Here is an 8165-nt window from a genome sequence, read left to right as displayed (position 1 = left end):
TTTCTCATGGCCATGTAGTTGTGAGAAAATGAATGGTACTGGGGTGCGGTAGTTGTGAGGAACAGGCCAGCAAACCAGCCCTGCACTGCAGGGTCATAGCGTTATCACACAAATGTATGAGTTTCAATGCGTGGATGAGACGATGGTGCAGGGAAGAGGGATTCAGCTTTGTAAGGAACTGGGGAAACGTTTGGGGAAAGGGGAGACTTTTCCGAAAGGATGGGCTCCACCTTAACCAGAGTGGAACCAAGCTGCTGGCACTAACTTTAAAAAAGGAGAGAGAGCAGCTTTTAAACTAGAACAAAGGGGAAAGCTGACAGTCACTCAGCAGTGCATGGTTCGGAAAAATGTATCCTTGAAGGATACTAATGAAACAGGAGAGTTAGGGCATCCCAACAGAGAGGTTCCATTAAAAGCAAACAGTCCATGTGCCTATATGTAAAAAATCACCAAAGCTAATGATTTCCAAATTATCCCTAACAACTGAAAAGCAGGTTGTTAAAACAAACAAAAAACACACTTTGAAATGTCTGTATGCCAATGCCAGAAGTCTAAGAAGTAAGATGGGAGAGTTAGAGTATATAGCAGAAAATGATGAGATTGACATAATTGGCTGTTACAAATCCAGAGGTGGACCCCTGTTCTGAGGTAAGTTAGCGTTACCAAAGAGAGTAAACCCTCTCTGGTCCCTACCGTCAGAGGGCAAGGCTTGAAGGTTCAGCAGTCGAATGAAGACTTCGCCCTGGAAGCTCGTGGTTCCCCCAGGAGGAGCCTGTAGGAACCCAGCCGCTGGGACTTAAGAACTTGAAGACTGAAGATTGGTCTGGATGCAGGTGCCTCCTGCAGGTCGTGGATTCCAGATGGCTGGCGCCTCAAGCAAGTCGAGTCAGTCTAGGAGTAAAAGCTGAAGAGTGGTCAGGAGCCGTTCCACGAGTCGAAGCCAGGAGAAGAGTCGAATCCATTCCAGAAGCAATGCAGGAGAATGATCCGCAGCCAGTCTAGAAGCAAGCCAGGAGAAGGGTCCACAGCCAGTCCCGGGTCAAGCCAAGCAAAGAACAACAGCTGGTCCAAGGGTCAGAAGCCAAGAATCAATCCAATGAAGGAGAAGAACAGAAACAGGAATGAAGGCCAGGAACAAAGACCAGGAAACAGGAACACCAGTACGGAGACTCAACAACAGAAGCCTCAATACCAAGGCAAGGTCTGAGGAGCAGACCTTGCCTTCAATACCCAAAGCGAGGGAGGAGTCTTGGGAAGGAGCCCCGACATTTCCTGTCGTGGCCCCTTTAAATCTCTCTTCAGCCGCGCGCGCGGCTCTTTAGTAGACAGAAGGGGGAGGAGTCATCCCGGCTGTGCAGAGCCCAGCGGCCGGCCTCAGCAGCGGCCATGGGCGTGGGAAGAGCGCCGAAGGGGCCTGCCTGCACCAGCAGGGGCCTCAGTGCTAACCCGACGCCGCGGGTAAGTACTTGGTCCCGGCCGCAGACCGCCATGGCCGACAGCCATGACAGTCAGCCCCGGTTGCTGCCCGCCGCGGCTGATGGCCATAACAGTACTCCCTCCTTTAGGCCTCCCCCTAGAAGGCTTGGGTTTACCTGGATGTTCATCGTGAAAGTTCTTAAGAAGAGTTTAATCCAGGATGTTCTTAGCAGGCTCTCACAAATTCTCCTCAGATCCGAATCCTTCCCACGCTAGGAGATATTCCCATGTGTTGCCTCGTTTCTGAACATCTGATACCTCATGCACTTGATATATATTGTCCTCCTCTGCCCTCAGCTGAGGTGCTTCAGGAACCTTCCGAGTAGGCCAGGTGAGGACCAAAGGCTTCAAAAGAGACATGTGGAAGGAATTGTGGATTCTCAATGAGGTTGGCAGACGAAGTTGATAGGTTACCGGACCAAGCTGTCGCAGCACCGGAAATGGTCCAATATAACAGGGAGCCAGTCCCATGGAAGGAACTCTCAAACGGATGTGACCTTTTCTCCCAGACGGAACCGTGGAGCCAGTCGCCGATGTCTATTGACAAATGTCTTGGGGGTATGAGCCGCTTTACGAAGCATGAGTTGGGTATGAATCCAGAGTCATCTTAGTTGTGTAGCAGTGAGCTGGGCTGCTGTGGATGGAACTGGTAACGGCAAAAGCAAGGGCGGCCTGGGTTGTCATCCAAATACGATCGGAAAGGGAGAGGCCCCCATAGAAGTACATGCGTGAGAATTATGGGAGAATTCAGCCCATGAGAGAAGAGTCACCCAATCATCTTGACGAGAGTTGACATATATTCACAGAAATTGCTTTAGAGTACGATTCGTACGTTCAGCCTGGCCATTGGCTTGTGGATGAAACGCGGTGGTAAAGTCTAATGAGATATGAAATTTTTTACAGAGACTACGCCAGTAACGTGCTGTGAACTGAGTACCACAGTCAGAAACAATGTGCTGTGGTAGGCCGTGAAGTCTGAAAATATGAAGCATAAACAGTTGAGCCAAACGAGAAGCCGGCGGGAGGGAGGGCAGTGGGGTAAAGTGGGCCATTTTTGAAAACCGGTCCACTACTACCCATATTACTGTGTTACCCTCCAAAGGCAGAAGGTCCACAATAAATCTGTGGAGATGTGTGTCCAAGGCTTCGAGGGTGCCGGTAATTGTTGTAAAAGTCCTTGAGTTTTCCCCATAGGAATCTTATGTTGGGCACAGGTTGGACAAGAAGCCACATATGCTTGATTGTCTTTGCACATTCCAGACCACAAATAGTACTGTTGAAGAAGTGCCTGAGTCCGGGCTCTTCCTGGGTGCCGGGATAGCTGAGAATCGTGCCCCCAGGCCAACACTTTGTTACGTAGTTTCTTAGGTACCACCATTTTACTAGGTGGAACAGTGAAGGTTGCAGCAAGCATGATGCAGACCGGATCAATAATGTGTTGAATAGGTTCCTCAGTATCATCCGTAGAAAAGGATTGGGATAAGGCACCTGCCTTAACATTCTTGTTCGCTGGGCGATATCGAAGTTCGAAGTGAAAACGTGTAAAAAAGAGTGCCCAACGAGCTTGTCGTGGATTCAAATGTTGAGCTTGCTGTAGATATACCAAATTTTTATGGTCTGTATATACCGTTATATGGTGTTGAGCTCCCTCCTGCCACTGCCGCGATTCCTCAAAGGCCAGTTTTATGGCAAGCAGCTCTTTATCCCTGATGGAGTAGTTAGGTTCTGCTGAAGAAACTTTTTTTGAAAAATATGAGCAGGGATGAGACATCCCGGACATGTCATTTTGGCTTAAAACAGCTCCTACTCCTTCAGCAGTTGCGTCCACCTCCACTATAAATGGACGTTTGGGATTGGGATGCCGAAGACAGGGTTGTTGGAGGAAAGAGTTTTAAGTGCTTCAAAAGCCAATTCAACCTCAACAGGCAATTCCTTGATGTTCGTCCCCTTACGGGTGAGGGCGGTAAGAGGTGCAGCCAGTTTAGAAAAGTTCTTAATAAAACTACGATAGTAGTTTGCGAATCCAAGGAAACACTGCAGTGCACGTAATCCTTTAGGCTGGGGCCATTCTTGGACACACTTTAATTTGGAAGGTCCTTCTAGAACCCATGCTTGGAAATGATGTACCCTAGAAAAGGCAAGGATTCCTGTTCAAAAATGCATTTTTCGATCTTGGCGTATAAGCGGTTCTCTCTTAAGCATTGTAATACCTGAACAACATGTTGCCGATGTGTCTGTAGATTGGAGGAAAAAATCAAAATGTCATCGAGGTAGACTACTACGCACACATAAAGTAGATCTCGGAATATTCCATTAATGAGATGCTGGAATACTGCAGGAGCATTAGTCAATCTGAAAGGCATAACAAGATATTCATAATGACCATCTCTGGTGTTAAAAGCAGTCTTCCACTCATCCCATTCCCGAATCCTGATTAGATTATATGCTCCTCGAAGATCCAGTTTAGAGAACATTCTGGCTCCGTGAAGGCGGTCAAAGAGTTCCGCTATCAGCGATAGAGCGTATCGGTCCTTGACGATGATCGCATTGAGACCATGGTAATCAATACAAGGGCATAACGTACTGTCTTTTTTCCCAACAAAGAAAAACCCAGCTCCTGCTGGTGATTTGGATCATTGAATGAATCCTTTCTGTAGATTATCTTGGATATATTCAGTCATAGCATGAGTCTCCAATGCGGATAGCGGATAAACCCTACCACATGGCGAGGTAGTTCCAGGAACCAGGTTAATAGTACAATCAAATTCTTGATGCGGAGGCAAGGTATCTGCGGCCTTCTTAGAGAAGACATCAGTGAATTGTTCATACTGGGAAGGAAGGCCCTCCAGACGAGTGGTGCAGATAAGGGTACTAGAGGCATTGGATTTTTTAATACAGGTTTCATGGCAGGTTGGACCCCAATGGACCAATCTTAGTGATGTCCAGTCGAACTGTGGGTTGTGATGTTGCAACCAAGGAATCCTAAGAACAACTGGATGAATGACTTTCTGGATAATTTAAAAGGTGATGCTTTCGGAATGATTCGGTGCAATATGGCAATCCAAGGGAATCGTGTGATGAGTAATTCTCCCTGGCAGAGGGTCTCCATGGATGGAAGAGATGATTAATGGTCTTGGACACAGACAGGTAGGAATATGCAGTTGTTCTACCACATCTTGCAGGATGAAACTTCCTCCAGTCCCGGAATCTACTAACGCCAATGTAGAAAATTTGTGGTCTTCATTCTGCAGAGTTATCTGCAGAGTGAGTGGGGGAGCCAGAGTAATGATGCCTAAGGTTACTCCCCCAAAAGAGCCTAGGCTTGGTAGTTTCCTGGACGCGTAGGACAACGCGCAATGAGATGATCCGACCCTCCACAATACCTTACGTCGCCTTCACCTTTCTTCTGGAGAGGTCCATGATTCAACTGCATAGGTTCTTCGCCCAACCTCTCTGCGATGGATGATGATCGAGCCGCTGGAGGAGAAGAATGAACAAGATTAGGTGCGGTCATTTGTCTTCTGGTACTACGTCCTTCATGAGCTCTTTCTTGTATACGGCGATCAATCCTGGTGACTAAGTCAATCAAAGAATCCAAAGAGTGAGGCAACTTCCGGGCCACCATTTCGACCTTAATTCTGGATGACAATCCCTCCAAGAATATGGTCCGGAGACAGCTATCCTCCCAGTGGAGTTCTGATGTGAGCGTTCTAAATTCTATAATGTAGACCACCAACAGATGACCTCCTTGGCGGAGCTGAAGAAGCTTGGAACCAGAGACTACTTGTTTTCCAGGATCGTCAAATACAGTTTGGAACAGTTTGAAGAACTGAGGAAGATTCTGCAGAACAGGATCTGATCATCTCCAGTAGGGGGAAGCCCACGCCAGGGCCTTGCCTTCCAACATCGATAAAATATATGTAGTTTTAGTCAGATCATCTGGAAAAAGAGAAGCTTGTAGATGGAAATGCATACTGCATTGATCGAGGAATCCTTGGCATAAACGAGGTTCACCAGTGTAACGTGGAGGAATAGGCAAAGGAATCATAGAACGGATATTACCCTGTCCCACGGATGGTAGTGGTAAGGATGGAGGAGCTGTCTGAACTGCCGTAATAGAATCCAGACGGGCGTTGAGTCGCTCCAGGGAGACTGCCATGGATTCTAGGATCTGTTGTTGCTCCAAGTTTCTGGGCCAGTCCAGGGATGGCCTGATGAGCTGAAGCCTCTGCTGGGTCCATGGCCTTGGTATTCTGTTACAAATCCAGAGGTGGACCCCTGTTCCAAGGTAAGTTAGCGTTACCAAAGAGAGTAAACCCTCTCTGGTCCCTACCGTCGGAGGGCAAGGCTTGAAGGCTCAGAAGTCGAAAAGACTTCACCCTGGAAGCTCGTGGTTCCCCCAGGAGGAGCCTGTAGGAACCCAGCCGCTGGGACTTAAGAACTTCTTGAAGACTGAAGATTGGTCTGGATGCAGGTGCCTCCTGCAGGTTGTGGATTCCAGATGGCTGGTGCCTCCAGCAGGTCAAGTTAGTCTAGGAGTAGAAGCCAAAGAGTGGTCAGGAGCCATTCCAAGGGTCGAAGCCAGGAGAAGAATTGAATCCATTCCAGAAGCAATGCAGGAGAATGGTCCACAGCCAGTCCAGAAGCAAGCCAGGAGAAGGGTCCGCAGCCAGTCCGGGGTCAAGCCAAGCGAAGAACGACAGCCGGTCCAAGGGTCAGAAGCCAAGAATCAATCCAACGAGGGAGAAGAACAGAAACAGGAATGAAGTCCAGGAACCATGAACACCAGTACAGAGACAACAACCAGAAGCCTCAATATCCAAGGCGAAGGAGGAGTCTTGGGAAGGAGCCACAACACTTCCTGTCATGGCCCGTTTAAATCTCTCTTCAGCTGCACGCGCGGCTCTTTAGTAGACAGAAGGGGGAGGAGTTGTCCTGGCCGTGCAGAGCCCAGCGGCTGGCCTCAGCAGCGGCCATGGCCAGAGGAGGATCGCCGAAGAGGCCTCGGTGCTAACCCGACGCCCCGGGTAAGTACTTGGTCCCGGCCGTGGACTGCCGCGGCCGGCGGCCATGACAGTCGGCCCCGGTCGTGGCCCGCCACAGCCGATGGCCATATCATTGGCATCACAGAGACTTGGTGGAAGGAGGATAACCAATGGGATAGTGCTATATCAGGGTACAAATTATATCGCAATGATAGGGAGGATCAACTTGGTGGGGGTGTGGCACTTTATGTCTAGGAGGGTATAGAGTCCAACAGGATAAAGATCATACAAGAGACTAAATGCTCAGTAGAATCCATATGGGTAGAAATCCCATGTGTGTTGGGTAAGAGTATAGTGTTAGGAGTATACTACTGTCCACCTGGACAAAATGGTCAGATAGATGATGAAATGCTAAGAGAAATCAGGGACACTATCACCCCAAGGTCTCTCTCCTGCTCCATGCACAGCAGCCCTTAACCCCCCAACATATACAGTTCTTTCGGATTGCCACACCCCAGAGCCATGACTCTGCACTTCTTGCATTGAATCCCAGCTGTCATAAGAACATAAGAAAATGCCATACTGGGTCAGACCAAGGGTCCATCAAGCCCAGCATCCTGTTTCCAACAGTGGCCAATCCAGGCCATAAGAACCTGGCAAGTACCCAAAAACTAAGTCTATTCCATGTTACCATTGCTAATGGCAGTGGCTATTCTCTAAGTGAACTTAATAGCAGGTAATGGACTTCTCCTCCAAGAACTTATCCAATCCTTTTTTAAACACAGCTATACTAACTGCACTAACCACATCCTCTGGCAACAAATTCCAGAGTTTAATTGTGCGTTGAGTAAAAAAGAACTTTCTCCGATTAGTTTTAAATGTGCCCCATGCTAACTTCATGGAGTGCCCCCTAGTCTTTCTATTATCCGAAAGAGTAAATAACTGATTCACATTTACCCGTTCTAGACCTCTCATAATTTTAAACATCTCTATCATATCCCCCGTCAGCCATCTCTTCTCCGAGCTGAAAAGTCCTAACCTCTTTAGTCTTTCCTCATAGGGGAGCTGTTCCATTCCCCTTATCATTTTGGTAGCCCTTCTCTGTACCTTCTCCATTGCAATTATATCTTTTTTGAGATGCAGTGACCAGAATTGTACACAGTATTCAAGGTGTGGTCTCACCATGGAGCGATACAGAGGCATTATGACATTTTCCATTTTTTTCCGTTTTCCGTCATATCTTCGACCACTCTTCCAACCTCTGTTGCGAGCGCGGAGGTGCAGTCGCTTACTCTAGATGGATTGTGAGCCCTTGGACACACACCATGGGAGGTGAGAGTGTTCAAGCACAGGTTGGAGCTGGAACAAGGCTGGGTCAGGACTGAGACATGGAACATCGAGGACTGGAATTAGGCAGGCTCAGACCTCCACTGGACCTGCACGCACAGGTGAGACTCTGCAACACAATGCTGGTCTTGGTAGCCCTTCCGGACCCGACACTTGGGAACGACAAGTGCGAGAGGCCACATGGAGGCTAAGGGCAGCAACAAGATGAGACATGGAACTCAGGAACTTGGAAGACTCAGATGAGGATTCGAGGAATTTGGAAGACTCAGACGAGGATTTAGGATTCAGGCACTAGTACAGGTAAGGACCAAGCCGGAAGCAAAGCAGACTCCAGACGAGAAGATGAAGACTTGCAAC

Source organism: Rhinatrema bivittatum, chromosome 10 (assembly GCF_901001135.1).
Source record: "Rhinatrema bivittatum chromosome 10, aRhiBiv1.1, whole genome shotgun sequence".
NCBI classification, from domain to species: Eukaryota; Metazoa; Chordata; class Amphibia; order Gymnophiona; family Rhinatrematidae; genus Rhinatrema; species Rhinatrema bivittatum.
This window is presented reverse-complemented; position numbering follows the sequence as displayed.